Genomic DNA, 17,841 nt, shown 5'->3' on the forward strand with positions numbered 1-17,841 from the left:
CGGCTCCCTGCAACCTCTGCCTCCCAGGTTCAAGCAGTTCTCTGCCTCAGCCTCCCAAGTAGCTGGGATTACAGGTGCCCACCCCTACGCCTGGCTAATTTTCCTATTTTTAGTAGAGACAGAGTTTCACCATCTTGGCCAGGCTGATCTTGAACTCCTGACCTCGTGATCCAGCCTCCCAAAGTGCTGGGATTACAGGTGTGAGCTACTTCTCCCAACCCCCTCTTTAATTTTTTGGTTTCTTTGAGACAAGCTCTCACTCTGTCACCCAGACTGAAGTGCAGTGGTGTGATCACAACTCACTGCAGCCTCGACCTCCTGGGCTCAAGTGATCCTCACACCTTAGCCTCCCCAGGAGCTAGGACCACAGGTGCATGCCACCACACCCAGCTAACTTTTTATTTTTAATTTTTTGTAGAGGCAGAGTCTCACCATGTTGCCTAGGCTGGTCTCTAGCCATTCAAGCAAACACTGTGTTTGTGTTGTAGTGTTTTGTGGAAGGTGGAACTTGAAAGTGATGAAATAAGATGTTTAGCTGAGGGCATTTCTACACAATGTATTGAAAGTGTGGCTTGGCTCCTCCTGACTGCTTGTAATAACATGTGAGGAAAGATAAATTGCTTAAATATGGAATGGTGAAGTGAAAAGGTGGGAGGGATCAAGCAATTCTCCCACCTCAGCCTCCCAAAGTGCTGAGATGCCAGGCGTGAGCCACTGCGCCCGGCCACTTTTCTCCTTTATTTAATTAAAGCCACATGAGTGGACTCTTCAACTAGTGGGTAACGGGGTCTTCTGAGAACATGCTTACTCCTACACACATGGGAACTGGGGGGAACTTGAAGCAGGGGTGGTATTATGAGCAAAGACCCCTCATTCTGCTGCCTTCCACTCAGTGCTCCAGGGAGAAGACTTCGACCTCCTCATCAGCTTGGAGGTGATGTGGGCGCTTAGCTTCTGATACTTTTATAGAGAACTCTATGTAGAAGAGACGGCAAAGCCTATTGCATATTTTTTTTTTTTTTTTTTTTTTTTAGAGAAAGAGAGAGAGAATAGGAAGGAGAAAAAAGGAAGAGAAAGAGAGAGAGAGAATGGGGAGGAGGGAGAAAGAAAAGAAAGAGGGAGAGAGAATGGGAGTATTGCTTTCTTGCCCAGGCTAGAATGCAATTTAGTAATGGGTATTGAAAACCTCTTTTATACTGATAATTATACTTAATGATGTAATCAGGAAGGAGTAAGGGAAGAAGATAACAAACAAACAGCCAACCAATATTTAATTTAAACCTATGAAATGCTATGCGATTACTGAGGAGTGATTTACTTCCAATTATATAGTCACCTTTGGAATAGGTGTGAGGTGGTAATGTATGTTTTGTGTATTTGAAGTGGAGAGTACTATAAATATTTATTAAGTTTACTTGTTCCGGGTCTGAGTTCAAGTTCTGAATATCCTTGTTAATTTTCTATCTCGTTGATCTATAGAATCGTTAGCTCTTCTTGTTGCATTGATCCTTTTGCCATTATGTAATGTCATTCCTCGCCTCTTTTGATCTTTGTTGCTTTAAAGTCTACTTTATCAGAGGTGAGAATTGCATCTGCTGCTTTTTGTTTATTAGTTTATTTTTACTCTCTGTTCAATTGGTAAATCTTCCTCCTTCTCTCTGAGTCTTTGTGTATTGTTTCATGTAAGATGGGCCCGGATGCAGCATACCGATGGGTTTTGGCTTTTTATCCAATTAAAATATATGTAAGTTTAATACCAGCATTTGATGCTAGCTGGCTGTTTTGCCCATTAGTTGATGTGAATTTTTTATTGTGTTAAAGTTCTTTGCTTTTTGATATATTTTTGGAAAGGCTGATATTGGTTGTTCCTTTATATGTATAGTGCTTCTTTCAGAAGCTCTTGTAAAGCAGGCCTGGTGGTGGTGAACTCTCTAAGTACTTGTTTGTTCGCAAAAGATTTAATTTTTCCTTCGCACATAAAGCTTAGTTTGGCTGGATAGGAAATTCTGGGTTGAAAGTTCTTTTCTTTAAGGATGTTAAATATTGGTCCCCACTCTTTTCTGGCTTGTAGGGTTTCTGCTGAGAGATCTGCTGTAAGTCTGATAGGTTTCCCTTTATGGGTAACCTGAACTTTCTCTCTAGCTGCCCTTAGTATTTTCTCCTTCATTTCAACCCTAATAAATCTGGCAATTATGTGCCTTGGGGTTGGTCTTCTTGAAGAATATCTTTGTGGTGTTCTCTGTATTACCTGGAGTTGAATATTACCCTGCCTTGCCAGGTTGGGAAAATTTTCCTGAATGATATCCTGAAGAGTATTTTCCAACTTGGATTCATTCTCTTCATCACATTCAGGTACACCTATCAAACGTAAATTAGGTCTTTTCACATAGTCCCATATTTCCTGGAGACTTTGCTCATTCCTTTTCATCCTTTTTTCTGCATTCTTGTCTTCTCGTTTCATTTCACTGAGCTGGTCCTCGACTTCTGATATCCTTCCTTCCGCTTGATCAATTCGACTGTTTAAACTTGTGCATGCTTCGCGAAGTTCTCGTGTTGTGTTTTTCAGCTCCATCAATTCACTTATATTCTTCTCTAAATTGTCCATTCTCATTAACATTTCGTTAAACCTTTTTTCAAGGTTCTTAGTTTCTTTGCATTGGGTTAGAATAAGTTCTTTTAATTCACAGAAGTTTCTTATCACCCACGTTTGGAAACCTGCTTCTGTTATTGGAATACCGGTGTAATCTATTAAGCCTTGTTCCGTTACTGATGAGGAATTGCAATCCCCTGTAGAGGGAGAGGCATTCTGATTTTGAGTATTCTCTACCTTTTTACGCTGGTTTCTTCCCTTCATTATATATTTGTCCGTCTGTCGTCTTTATAATTACCGACTTTCTAACTGGGTCTCTGACGTCCAACTTGTTGATTCCCTGCGCCGAAATCTGAGCAATCCACTGAGCCGGCCAAAAGAGCGGTGTTAAGATTGATGGTGCTTTTCTGCCCGGGAATATCCGGACTCTGCACCAAGAACTGGCGTGCTAAGGCACCAGCAAAACCGCCACGCCGGCCACAAGAGTCGCCCTGGCGACCCGTGGAGCTCCTCCACTGGGAATCTCGTGGTCCGTGAGCAACTAATATTCGTCTGAAAGTGTGGCGTCCTCTCGTTCTTTGCGCTTTCACTGGGAGGTACGTGCCCGAACTGCTAATCATCAGCCATCTTGGATCTCCCAGTAGCCTATTGCATATTTATAGTGTATTCCAGTTGAGTGTGGACAGAGAGACCATGCACGCCTCCACCTGTGGGCTTTCCGAGTGGGAGTGCCTCGTGCCTATTCTACTATCATCACTTCCGTGGTGGCAGCATTGGCAGTGCCAGTGTGGCCCTGGGCCTGAGTCACTGTTGCTCCTCACCCACCGCTGAGGCTGCCCAGTTCCCAGGCCAGCTTTGACTCCAGCAGGACCCTAGAGAAAATTTCTGCCCCACCATCAGGTGGAAGCTGGGACTAGTCATGTAGCCACAGAGCTAGCCACTGGGAAAGGAGTAGTGGGGGTCTCTCATGCTCTGTTGCAGGGGAATGGCTTTCAAAGAAGTGGAGGAGGCATCTCTGTTAGAGAGATTCTTTGCAGTTACTGTGGAGCACGAGGGAGGTGGGGGCCAGCTGTGGTGATGGTAGGGCATGGAGATGATAGACTAAGTTGCACCCACTTCACCAGCCCCCGCTGCTGAGGTGCCCCCTGCATGGCTCGCTGCTGGTAAATCTGTCTTGGGACAGCAGGATTGTGGGACATGAGACACAGCTTCAGGGGTCAGGAAGTCTTGCTTCCAGCCCCACCAGCCACCATCTGTGTGAGTCAACCTTCCTGAGTCTCATTTCCTCATCTGTAAAATAGGGATAATAGTAAGTCTCAGAGCTGTGACCATCTGCTGTGCCACTGAGCCAGCCTTTCACCTTAGTCACGCCCACTGCCCAGCCCACACAGGCTAGAGCTGCACCAGGGCTCACAGCCTTTGCAGCAGGCAACTCAGGGCACAGTGTACACCCCCTATTGCCACCAGGCTTCTGCCACTCAGGAAGTCCAGGGTAGCCTCAGCCTGAGACAGCGAACTCAACTTCAGGCTGCCCTGGGCTTGCCCCTGAAGGAGAGTGACAAAGATGGCCATGCTGTCTGCCCCTCCAAGCCAGCTGACCCATTGGCCTGTGCTCCCTGCTGAGCACAGTCCTGGCCCTTGACTGGAAGTTAGAGGAGCTCCAGGGTCACAGCAAAGGACCAAGGAATTGACAGTCACAGGATTCAGACCCTCAGACCGAGGTTGGAATGCTGCGTCTACCACCTCTTTCTGGATCACTTTAGCCACGTCCTGCTGGTGCCCTTTTCTGATGTCTAAAATAAGAAGCTGGCCAGCTGTGGTGGTTCACACCTACAATCCCAGCACTTTGGGAGGCTGAGGCGGGAGAATCGCTTGAGGCCAGGAGTTCAATACCAGCCTGGACAACATAGTGAGACCCTGTCATTACAAAACAAAATAAATACAAAAATTAGCCAGGCCTAGTGGTGCACGCCTATAGTCCCAGCTACTTAGGAGGCTGAGGCAGGAGGATTGCTTAAGCCCAGGAGGTGGAGGTTACAGTGAGCTAGAATTGCACCACTACACTCCAGCCTGGGCAACAGAGTGCCTATCTCTAAAAAAATAAAAAATAAAATGAGAAGCTTCCCAGGACTGTGAAAGGATTAAATAAGCCCTGATATTGTATGCAAAGTACCTGGCATATGATAGATCCTCAGCAAGCTTGGTTTTCTTCCACTTTTTGCTGCTGCCCGGACAACCTGTTGCAATGCCAGCTGCTTCCCTGTGGAGGGTTGTACCCTGTACCCAGTGCTCAGTGGACTTGCCAGGCCCCTCGCCTGGTCCCCAGGCCTAGAAACTGACGCTTGTTTGATGCCTAGGCCCCCTACCTAGATCTGCCTGCCCAGACATGCCTGACCTGGGGGCAGGCTATACTGGGCAGAAAGCTGGAAATCCAAGACCCCAGACCACTCACTTTGTCCTCTGGACAGGCTGCTTCACTTTGTTTTCTCTGCCTCAGCTGGAAAATTGGGCACCCCAGTACCCATTCTATCACTATCATGAATGCACAGCCATGGACAAAGATGCCCTTTAGAAACTGGTGTAGTTCCAACAGGGTTACGAGAGCCTAGGCTCTGGGGGCGTTCTGCCTAGGTTTGGGTCCTGACCACATCTTGGCTTTGTGACTGAAGGTGTCCAGTCCCTGCCTCCATTTTCTCATCTGAACACTAGGGGGCGACTGCAGTACTGCTCTCCTGTCTGGTTATGATGGAGGTTATACCCGCAACTCACATAACACGTTTGGAGCCTGGTTCTACAGATGAATGCTGTGTCCTCCCCAAATTCACATGTTCCAATCCTAACCCCCACCTTGACGGTATTAGGAGGTTGGGTCTTTGGGAGGTGATTAGATCATGTGAGTAGAACCCTCATAAATGGAATTAGTAACCTTAAAAAAGAGACATAAGAGAGCTCCCTCGCCCTTGTGCCATGTGAGAACACAGCGAGAAGATGCCCCTCTGTGAACCAGGAAGCAGACCCTCACCGCACACCAAATCTGCTGCAACCTTGATCTTGGATCTCCCGGCCTCTAAAACTGTGAGGAATTAATTTCTGTTGTATATGAGACACCCAATCTATGATATTTTTGTTATAGCAGTGTGAACAGACTAAGACATATATCAAAGCACTTGGCTGCACTGTGTTTGTGTTGTAGTGTTTTGTGGAAGGTAGAACTTGAGAGTGATGAAATAAGATGTTTAGCTGAGGACATTTCTACGCAATGTATTGAAAGTGTGGCCTGGTTCCTCCTGACTGCTTATAATAACGTGTGAGAAAAGAGAAATGACTTAAATATGGAATGGTGAAGTGAAAAGGAAGCAGAACTTAAAGATTTGGAAAATCCTCAGCCTATTCATATTGCAAAAAAGAACACTATGGGCGTGGCCAAATGACTGTTTGCTAAGGAGATCAGAGTGGCTCAGCAATCTGACCTGGGCTCTGCAATCCACTGCTGGCCACGAGCTTGGGAGCAGGCCCTGCTTCTGCAGCAGGATGAGAGTGTGGTCTACATCAACTTAAAGGGCGGTGCTGATCATTGAGCAGCTACTCTGGTCAGGCTGTATCTATGTACAGTATCTCTGCCAGGCGGGGTGGGTCATCCCCATTTTACAGATGAGGAAACTGAGACTCAGAAAGATTAAGTCAGTAAGAGACCACGTTGGAATTCAGACCAGAGCTAGGAGGCGCCAAAGCCTGTCTTTCCTCTTCACGCTGCTGCCTTAAAAGATTGAGAAGCGCACTTCCGGTTTAAATGGTTTGTGGATCTGAGGACACCCAGAGCACATGCTGGGTAGACAGGGAAGGAGAGGGAGAAGCAGAGTCATGATGAACTTGTCCAATGTGAGGGACAGGGGCTACCCAGCCTGCCCTCAGTGCTTCTATGGTGGCACTGATGGGTCACTGGTCATCAATACCCCAGGCTGCAGATGTTATATGCACTTGAAACATAAGGTTCATGGAAGCAAGAGCAAGATCTACAAGCATGTGATGCAGGTAGTGAGTTTCACCATCTGGATCTCATGTGCCAGGTGCCTCAAGCCTGTCCTCTCCAGCATGCCAAGGAACTGGGGGGGGGGGGGCACCTTCCCAGACACGGAGAAGAGTAAAGTGTAAAGTCCTAGGATAGCCACACATCCTATTTCCAACTTAAAACACATGCCTAGAGCTGGCAGGGCCCTGAGGCCACCAAGTCACACCTCTACCTCTCAGCAAGACCATACTTGGTCTACTGTAAGCCAGCTGGCCCCAGTCCTGTGCTGACCAGCTGTTTCTAACAGAATGAGTCCTGGAGGCCCAAGTAGATTGAGTGTCCTCAGTCAGTCTTATTTATTATTATATATATTTTAAGAGATGGAGTCTTGCTATGTTGCTGAGGCTGGAGTGCAGTGGCTGTTCAGAAGTGCGATTATAGCTCACTGCAGCCTCCAACTCCTAGGCTCGAGTGATTCTCCCACCTCAGCCTCCCAAGTAGCTGGGACTACAGGCATGTGACACTGTGCCCAGCTCTTTTAAAAAATGAAATGTAACTATATTTTCCAAAACAAAATATCGGTGAGAAAAATGCCATTGTTTTACATTTTTTAATGTAATTTTTTTATTGATACATAATAGATGTACATATTTTCAGGGTACATATGATAATATAGTGATATCATTTGTAAAGATCAAATCAGTGCAATTGGGATAGCCATCACCTTAAATATTTGTCTTTTCTTTATACTAGAAATATTTACATTATTTTATTTTTATTTTTCAATTTTTAAATAGAGACAGGGTGTCCCTATGTTGCCCAGGCTGGTCTCAAACTCCTGTGCTCAAGCAGTCTACCCACCTTGGCCTCCCAAAGGAGGATTACTCATGCCTATTATCTCACACCTGGGATTACAGGCATGAGTCACCACGCTTGGCCTGAATGATTCTCTTCTAGCTATTTTGAAATATATGATGGATTATTGTAAAGTGTAGTGAATACTGAACCATCAAACACTAGGTCTGACTGGTGCTGTTTTGGTTCTGGAAAGAGCCCCCATGTTCCTAGCCCACTTCCCATGCACTCACTCCAGACTGAAGGATGTGAGGTCCTCTTTCCCACAATCTCACCTGACAGCCTCCATCATTGCTGTACGGGTCTGCCCTACTCGTTGGAGTTTAACCAGGGCAGAATGTTTGAATATCTCTGGACTTCTTATGTCTTCACTACTTCCTTCCAAGAATCTTATGTGGGTCTTAATCTGGGGCCCCTGGGTGGAATGAGGGATTCATGGAACCCCTGAGATCATATGCAGAAATTTATGTGCTTCCCCTGGTGGAGGGGCTATAGCTTACATCAGATAGTCAAAGGGGTCTGCATTCCCAGAAGGTTTCCGAGCCCCTGGGTGCCAAGCTACAGTGACCTGTCCTGTTTAATGGTGTTCCTGGACAGAGCACAGTGCTTAAGAGCAGGAACTTAGAAGCCAGACTGCCTGATTTTGAATCCCGACTCTGTGTCTTGTTAGTCAGTGACCCTGCGCAGGTTTCTTAACCTCTCTGTGTCTCTGTTTCCTTATCTGTAAAAGGGATTGGCAGTGTGTCTGTCTATCCTGATGGGATTGTTGTGAAGATTGATAAATCCACATAAAGCTCCCCATCCAGTCTAAATGGTTACTTTTCCTCCCGTCACCCTCTGAGGTTGGTAGGGCAGAGGTTATCCTGACCACTTTTTCAGTGAGGAAGAATGACAGAAATAATACAATAACCCAGTTCCAGAGCTCTGCCTGCAAGTGCAGCATGTCCTGCTGACTGTTCCATGAAATCATTGCAAAGAGGAAGTCTGCACGCTGCTCTCGGAGGTGGGAGGATTCCTTTTAGAGCGGTGGCGAATAAACCAGATCTATCAGCAATTTCAGTCCTGGTCAAGTAGTGAGAACCAGCCACAGGTCACAGAATGTAAGAGGTGGCTTCAGGTGTGAGTCAGGAGCCACACATCTGAACGGGCCTGTTAGCATCTTCACGATGACTTTCTTGAAGTCCCCCCCGTCTAGTCAGATTTCCAGAGAAATAGAGGAACTACTACTGCTTATTAAGCACTATGAACTAGGCATGTGAATGCATAATCTTTCTTAATCCATTCAATCACTAGGCAGGATTATTATCCCCATTTTGTATGTGCCGAAACTAAGGCTCAGTCACATAGCTGCTAAGTGGCAGAACTGAGATTCAAACCCAGGTCTGCCTGACTCCAAGACTAATGGCCACAGCAGCAGCAGGCCTCGTCAGAATCACCTAGAGCACTTCGTAAATGCAGATTGCTGTATCCACTCCCAGAGTCCCTGATTCCACAGATCTGGTGTGGGACCTGAGAATTCGTAGTTCCAGCAAGCTCCCAGGTGGTGCTGATGCTGCTGGTCTGAGAACCCCATGTGGAGAACCACTGTGCTAAACCAAAGAGTGATGAGGGGTTGTCAGGAGCTCACACCTGGCCCAGGGAGAGAAAGTGAGGCCTTCATCTGCTGTGGTTCCAGTTGAGGGCTCAGGAACTGGAAGGTCTTTAATGAAGCTAATGCATTGTGGACACTCACTCAACATTCCTTGAAAATCATCACAGATTCAGGGCAGAGCCTTTGCATTTTAAGTGCCAAGCTCATCTTCTTCACCACGCCCCAAGGTTGGCACCTGGTGGCTTTACTCCTCACTTGTGTCTTTCCCACCTGCTCCCTTCAGCTGAGGCCCAACACCATCAATATTCAAGAGGGTGGAGGGAGGGGGCAGGGGTGAGACAGTGAGGCTGAGGGATAAGTCTCAAGGCATGCTGCGATGACAGGCTGGAAGGCGCTGTGGTCTCACCCCCTCGACGGCATTCCTGTAACTGCAGAGCAGTGGGTGGGGGTGCGGAGCTGCCTCCTGCCAGGGGCACAGTCACACCTCCTACCTGTTCTCTGGATCTCATTAGCTGCTGAGGTGATGGTAACTTTTTCATTTTGCTGAGTCTTTGCTGAGACTCAAAAAGGGAAATGAGCCATTACCAACCAGCAACACTTTTTGAAACAGAAACGGAGTTCACTGCATTTTCTAATAATATCTAATATTGTTGTGTGAGCTCAGAATGCAGAACTCTGACCTCATCTTTCAGAAGAGAGATATCTGTGGCTTGCCTTCTGCCTCTAAAGCTCTGGGAGAAAGGAAGAGGAGGGGTCAAATGTCAAAGTGTGCCTGGCCTGTTAGTGCCATAGCAGTTGGTATTTACTGGCTGGCCCTGGCCTGTTGTGCGGATGTCGGGAAATTTCCCTTTCCTTGCTTTCTGCTGCTCAAGATCCCCAGGCTCTGCTCTGTTGGGTAAGGAACAGCCATCTGGATTTTTGAAATAAGGGAGTCAGGACACAGGGCTTGGAATCAGAGAACTCTGAACCTCGGTATCCTCATCTGTAAAATGGAGATATTAATCCTGCATGCCTCGACATTCTGATCATGTTAGGGTGCCTTGTGAACTGCAAACTAATTAACTAAACTAGTTTCAACGAGTAACAGTTATATCAGTATCAAAGAGTGGCTGTGGTCACAGCTTTGTAAGAGACACAGTCCTCTGTTTCCTTAAGACAGGAATAACCTGGAGTTCATTTCCACCACTGCCTGGAGTTTCAAGTCCTTAAAAATCTTCAAGTTGCTTTGGCTTTGTGTCTTCTACTTCCTGTTTACACTTTGCTCCACCTCTATTTTTGCCTGTTCCTCCCCATCTTCCAGTTATACCTAACACCACCACTGACACTGACACTGACCAACATAAGCTGTGTTATTGTAATGTAAATTCTCGGAAAATAATTTAGGAACTGCCTCTTCTTTTTCACCTAAAAAATCACTATGGCCAGGCACAGTAGCTCATGCCTGTAATCCCAGCACTTTGGGAGGCCGAGGTGGGCAGATCATTTGAGGTCAGGAGTTCAAGACCTGCCTAACCAATATGGTGAAATCCCATCTCTACTAAAAATAAAAAATCAGCTGGGCATGGTGGCATGCACCTGTAAGCCCATCTATCAGGAAGCAGAGGCAGGAGAATCGCTTGAACCTAAGAGGTGGAGGTTGCGGTGAGCCGAGATTGCACTACTGCACTCCAGCCTGGGCGACCGAGCAAGACTCCGTCTCAAAAACAAACAAACAAACAAACAAACAAAACAGTCTGATAGAGCAGTCTGTGCTACAAGAGGTATGCAGATTTTTATCAGGCCCAGAGAAACTGAGTTTGGGACTTTAGTCATTCCCTGCTCCCGTGCTGGGGCAATTTTTTAAGAACATTTTGTTCCTAATTAGCCTCACCCATCATCTTCATGTTCCTGGAACTTGTGGTACAAAGAACAATGTATAGCCAACCAATAGTTTATGTTATTTTTAAGAGACAAGGTCTCACTGTGCAGTGAGTAGTGTGGTGATGTAGTCACAGCTCACTGAAGCCTCAGCCTCCCTGGCTCAAGCAGTCCTCCTACCTCAGCCTTCCAGGTAGCTGGCATTACAGGTGCACCACCACACCCGGTTAATTTTTGTATTTATTTTTTTTGTAGACGCGGGGTTTTGCCATCTTTCCCAGGATGGTCTCGAACTCCCAGGCTCAAGCAATCTGCCTGTTCTTTGGCCTCCCAAAGTGCTGGGATTACAGGCGTGAGCCACCCCTCGTCTCCCTTCATTGCCCAGGCTGGAATGCAGTGGTGTGATCTCGGCTCACTGCAACCTCTGCCTCCTGGGTTCAAGTGATTATCCTGCCTCAGCCTCCCAAGTAGCTGAGACTACAGGTGTGCACCACCACATCTGGCTACCATATTTGGCCAGTCTGGTCTCAAACTCCTGATCTCAAGTGATCCACCCGCCTCGGCCTCCTAAAGTGCTGGCATTACAGGCGTGAGCCACCGTGTCAAGCCCTATCTTTTCTCAAGGTCACCTGGCCTCTTCTTTTTCCCTTAAAAATTCAACGTCACAGAGCTGAACCAAATTGGTTAGGCTGAGGGATAGGTCCTGGAATGCTCCGATCTCTGGGCCTCAAGGCCCAAGCTGGGGTGGCACAGCAGGGGCTGGGGGGGGAGGTGCCCAGGCCGCCGGCGGATGCTCCCGGAAGATGCTCCAAGCTGCCGCTCCGGGTCTCCCCTGCGCTTGGGCTGCCCGGAGACTCCCATGGCGGTGACACAGGAAGCGGGATGTGGCGAATCGTCAGGTCCGCAAGGCCACCCCGTTCAGCAACCCACGGCGATGCCGGGCCCGCCGCGCTCAGCTCGGCCAGGAACAGCTCCTAGAGCCAGGGCCTGGACCGCCCCGCTAGCCTCTCTGTCAGGCAAACCGCCACCGGTCACAAAGCAGATGGTCGCGCGCGGCTTCCGGGAGCCGCGGGGCAGGCCGGGAGCCGGGCCGCACAGCCAATCCCCGCGCGGGGGCCCGTCAGTAGTTACCTGGCAACGGGGTGGACGCCCAGTCGAGGGGGCGGAGCCAGTAGGTCAGGGAGAGCGGGCTTGAAAGCTCTAGGGAGAGGCGACCTGCCAATTCCAGAATTTTGTTCTGTCCCCAGGTCACTCATTCCTACCTGGACCTGGAAGAAGATCGTCAACGCAAATGATAAAAAACAGAAATAAACCATGGGAACAACTAATGATTAAAAAAGATACTCATATTTGTTGAGCACTTACTCTTGGCCTGGCTCTTTGCAGGGATTATTTAATTTGATCATCTGATTTTGTAGGGAAAGTATGTTCACTGTCCCAATTTGTAAATGAGTAAACAGGAGTTTAGACAGATTAAGCATCTTGGGCAAACTACCTCAAACTAGGAAGTGGCAGAGCTGGAATTTGAACTTGGGTGGTCATGAACTCAGGTGGCTTCTGTTTTTAATGAGTCAAACCGTCGACACACATTTCAGTTCAGCGAACCTAAATATGTGTTCTATCTAAGCCATGCAGGGCCATTCCAGGTTTTATGGGGTCTGAAGCTTAGACAATTTGGGGGTCCCTCTTTTGAAAAAAAAAAGAATAAAAAATGCAAATATAAAATTAGGTACAAAAAAGAACTTATTTCGAATGTAAAAAGAAATCACAATAAAAGATTTTTGCTAATTTTGCAAAAATATACGACCATATCAATGCCTAGCTAGGGACTCAATAAAGCCATCTTTGACCCTTAGCTTCCATTGAAATCCTTCAACCAGATGTCAAACTACCTTGCCGGCTTCTCTGAGGTTCTCCTCCCCACCCTGTCTCCCAGCCAAAGGGCCTGAAGACCCTAGCAACAGGCTTAATAGAGCTTTTCTGGCTGTAGGAGCAATTTGGCCTGAGTCAACTTGAGTGCCAGAGGGTGAATGCACTCAGAAGCAGTCCTCAAATACTGATGTACAGGGAGTTGGTGGATAAATTCCCTAGCTTCCTAACCCCTCAAGTGAGATGATGCTGAGACACTTAGTGGTTCTTAGGGTGTAGTCCCAGACCAGCAGCAATCTGTACCACTTGAGAACTTGTTAGAGATGCAAATTCTCAGCCGACTACTACCCTGTACCTACTGAATCTGAAACTCTGTGGGCTGGGGCCCAGCCACTGGTGTTTTAACGAGCCCTCCTAGTGAGTCTGTGCTGAGTTTGAGAAGCACTGTTCTGCGAGGCTGTTCCCCAGAGCTCCCTTATGGGTTTGAGCTCCCATTGTCTACAATGGTAACCTGCTCGATAGAAAATCATTTCCGGTCTCTTTCCCTTTCTTGCCTCACTTCCTCATTCTTCAGCTGGAGCTTCCTGAAGTCACTTCTAATAAACTACTTGCATTTAAATCCTTGTCTGGGATTGGCTTCTAGAGAAACACCACCTTAGATAGACAACAGCTGGGGGAGGTGTCATTGCCCAATGAGGAGGAGGATGATGGTTGGCTTCAGGGAGGACCAAATGCTCTGCTAAATGCTTTGCTTCATTGTCTGATTCACCCTCATAATGCCTCAGTTGAGAGGGAGATGTTGTCCCCTCAATGGGGAAACTAGGATTTGGAGGATTTAAGCGGCTTGCCCAAGCATTTGAACCCAGGTCTGCCTGAGTCCAAAAGGTGAGCTCCTTACCAGTGAGGGCAGAGAGCCAGCCCGTGTTTTGCTCTCTTGTCATTCCCACTCTTCTCAGAGCTGGCAAGTGTTAAATGAGAATTATAGGAGGCCATTGTTTTGGACTAAGTTTCTGAATTAGGCCCCAACAGACCAGACTAAAAATTCAAAGGGAGTCACCCATGCTAAAGTTCCATGTCACTAAACCCAAACTAAGTAGTTACCTGAAAAGAGGTAACAGCCAATTTCCCAAACAGGCCAGTTCAAATCTCAATGGGCATAATAGCGAATCCCCTCTGCTTTATTCCTCATATGAAAGAAGTAGCCTTGAGTTACCTGATGTTAATGAACAGTTATTTTTCTATCATTCTGTTTCCCTGTCCCCACCTCATGAGGAAAGTGGCTCTGAAACAACTAATAGACTCTGTTCTTCGATTCTGTTTCCTTCAGCCCTCTCTGTCTATAAAACCAACTCCCTCTGCTCAGCTTATCGGAACACTTATTTTATTTTATGGGATGAAGCATTGCCAGATTCTAGAATCGCAATAAAGTCGTTTGAGATCTTTAAGCTAAATTTATTTGTCATTTTGTCGTTTGATACAGGGATCCAGTTTTGTGGTGAGGAAGGCTATAGGCTGGATACTTTGAAAAAATCCAGAGTGCACTCTGTAGACACCGCTGGACTGACATAGTGGGGTACACTGTCCTGAGAGCTCTCTGGCTCCCAGTGCCTAGTGTCCTTCACCCCATGCTCCCTCAAGGTCCATCCCTACATGTGTACCTCCAGCCCACAGCATGTGCCCAAGCATTTTCCCCTTAACCTGGAGCTGGAACCCTTCATTTCACAAATACCAGGAAGTTGAGCCAGATCTGCATCTGAGGGACACTACAAGTGATGGGGAGGAGCGCTTACCCCTGAACTCTGTTCTGTCTGGTGTTTGGAGGCCCAAGGTCACTTGGTTCTTCAGATTTCCAGCAAGCTATGGCTCTCACTCCCTTCCCACCTGCACTCATCCTAAGACTTTTACACTTAAGAGGAAGGGCCCTGGCTTCTCTGGGCCCGCAGCACCTGTGGCTTGAGGTCCCAACTGTCTTATTAACAATGCATCTCCCTGTGATGTAGGAATGATGGCTGTGTTAACAGGTTGGGAGGCATTTAGGGGAACACGAACAAGATGACAAACCTCGGTCTTGGGCTCTGCTGCTGACTCTGGGCAAGTCCTTTTTTTTACCTCTCAGAGCCTTGTTTTTCTCATCTGTAAAGTGGGGAGTCCTGCTCCCCTCCCCCCAGGTTGTTCTAAGGAGGCTGTACTTATAGCAGGCAAGTAATGTACACACACAACACGGGCATGCACAGCGATGGGTGCAGGTTGCAATTGGGACTTCCCTCTGTTCCCTCCATCACAATTGATGAGGGAATTTGGGGCTGGTCTTGAGTTCTCCAGGACCCTGGTCTCCCAGCAGGTTGCTGGTGATGCAAAAAAGGTAGGGGTCTCTCCCCAGGACATCGCCAACTTGCCTTTCAGAGAGGAAGGAGACAGAAAGGGTCACTTTGGCAATCACTAGGTTTAAGGACGCCCCAATGCTTCACCCTGTCCAAAACTGACCCCCTACTCCCACCCCCAAGTCTAAATTGGGTCCCTCTACAATAATCTCTCATCATACCATTCACTCTTCCTTTGTGACATTTATTATAAGTGCTAATTATTTATCAATATCTTTTTTTAAACAAAACTTTATTATGAAAAGTTTCCAACATTTACCAGAAAAACCCAAAACAGAATAGTACCACGGACTCCATATACCTATCACCCAGCTCCAACAATGATCAACTCGAGGCCAATCTTGTTTTATCCCTACCTCTGTTCACTCCCACCTTCTAGTATTAATTTGAGGCAACACATCTGTAAATGTTTTGGTAGGTATTGCTAAAAATAAGGACTCTTGTATAAAACAACCACAAATACATGTCATTACGCATTTATTCAAACCCACATAATGTACAACACCAAGAGTGAACCCTAATGTGAACTATGGACTTGGGGTGACGATGATGTGTCAATGCAGGCTCACTATTGTATCAAATGTTCCGCTCGGGTGGGGGATGCTGATACTGTGGCAGATGGTGATGACAGAGGGGAGGGGAGTCTATGGAAAGTCTCTGTACCTTCTTCTCAATTTCTCTGTGAACTTAAAACTACTCTAAAAAAAGTTGTCTTAAAAAATAAAAATAAAAGAGCAAAGTTCCTATTATTAAATCTAAAAAATGAACAATAATTCTTTGGTATGTGATTGTTGTTAAATGTCTATCTCCCTCCACTGGGTTGGGAGCCTCATGAAAGTCTGCATGAGACCTACTAGGTCCTTGGTGAGTAATTATTGCATGGATGGGTGGATGGATGGGTGCATGGATGGGTGCATGGGTGGGAGGGTGGGCGGATGGAGAAAAGGCAAAGGGAGTTGGGAGCCCACTTTGCTTTCCATGGATGGTGTCAGATCCCTTCAACCCTAGGGTGTGATCACTGCCTTGCAGGTCCACAGACTCTCTCATCCTCTTAGATGTGAGCACCACCGTGGAGCTGAAAACCTTTCTCAGTTTCTTTTCCTCCCAACCTGCCTTCCGTAGGATCAGGCAACAAGTCCCTAATCCTCTCCTGTTGGCTGCAGCCTGCTCCCACTGTGCAGCTAATTCCACCTTCCGACTTAATCATCATGCTTAGCGCTTTCAATAAGGGCTTTTCATCTTCAGAGCACTGCTCAGCCATTAGCTGATTACTGTAATCTGTCCAACTCCCAAGACGCCAACCAGCATGGCAAGGAGAGGCTTCCCTTATTCTCTTGGAGACTCTGTCTCCTCATCTGTAAAACTGAGTTAATATACCTAACTGGCATAGTCAGTAAAATGAAGTCCAGAAAGTGTCTGCCACTGTCCTTTGTCACCTAACAAGCCCTCAGTCATTGTTTATTATCTGTTCCCTGTATAGTGTAGAGGTTAACTCTCATTAGGGAGCCCCGGATTTGAATCCAGCTTCCTCCACTTAGTTACATTTTCTGAGTCTCAGTTTCTCATATCTAAAATGGGGGTGATGGTGCCTACCTCAGTTGGCTGGCAGATTAAATGATGCAACATGTGTGTGATGTGCAGGGCACAACACGAGGTACCTCGGAAGTTCTTCCTGCCTTCCTGGAAGGAAACAGAGGCAGGGAAAGAGGAGGCTGCAGTGCCCTTGGGGAACGTGCCAGTTACTTCTTTTCTCCTTTGTCCCTCAAGGTGTTTGAGCAGAAGAAAGATGCCTAACGTACTCACCATTACATCCCCAGCAACTACCCTTTTGCCCAGCCGTGTGCTCAACAAATAAGTAAAGGAATTTGGTGTGATATGGTTGGAAACACATCTCAACAGGACTGGACAGTTTATAGAAGACTTTCAGATTGTTCTTTATCTCACAACCAGAGAAAGTAAACAGGCCAGGGATCATCCCCACATATTACAGATGAGGAAACTGAGGACCAGGGAGAATAAATACAAGGCCTGTAAATGTTAAGAGCTAGAGCCACCCCATCCCAATTTGGATTCATCAGGAGACATGTCCAAGTTTTGCCCTCTAGAGGAGCTTGGCCTCTGTCTCAGCTGGAGTTACAGGTCTTCTTGAGACATTCTAAAGCTACAAGGATTCTGCCTGCTAGCCCTTCCTCTCACGCTGCCTGGTATAAAGATGTATCCCAGTGCACATGTTTCTGGTTACTGAGAATTACAGCATCAGGGCAGCCATGAACAACTGCTGTGGTTGTTACTGCAACTCTAGCAAAGGGATATCATTCATCATAATAGCAATGAATCAGCAAAGAAGTTAAGTTCTCACCATAAAGTTGGGGGTGACTCTAGGAGGTGATAGAGGTCCCCCTCTATACACTGACTGGGCCTGGGTTAGGAGCATTTTGGGAGGCTGAGTGGGATGGATCATTTGAAGTCAGGAGTTCAAGACCAGCCTGGGCAACATAATGAAACCCCATTTCTACTGAAAATACAAAAATTAGCCAGGCGGTAGAGGTGCACACCCGTAATCCCGGCTATTCGGGAGTCTGAGGCAGGAGACTCACTTGAGCCTGCTTGAGCCTGTGAAGCAGAGGTTGTGGTGAGCTGAGATCACGCCACTGTACTCTAGTCTGGGCAACAAAGTGAGACCCTATCT

The sequence above is a fragment of the Aotus nancymaae genome, unplaced genomic scaffold, assembly GCF_030222135.1.
Source record: "Aotus nancymaae isolate 86718 unplaced genomic scaffold, 86718_ANA_hifiasm-v0.15.2.pri h1tg000010l, whole genome shotgun sequence".
NCBI classification, from domain to species: domain Eukaryota; kingdom Metazoa; phylum Chordata; class Mammalia; order Primates; family Aotidae; genus Aotus; species Aotus nancymaae.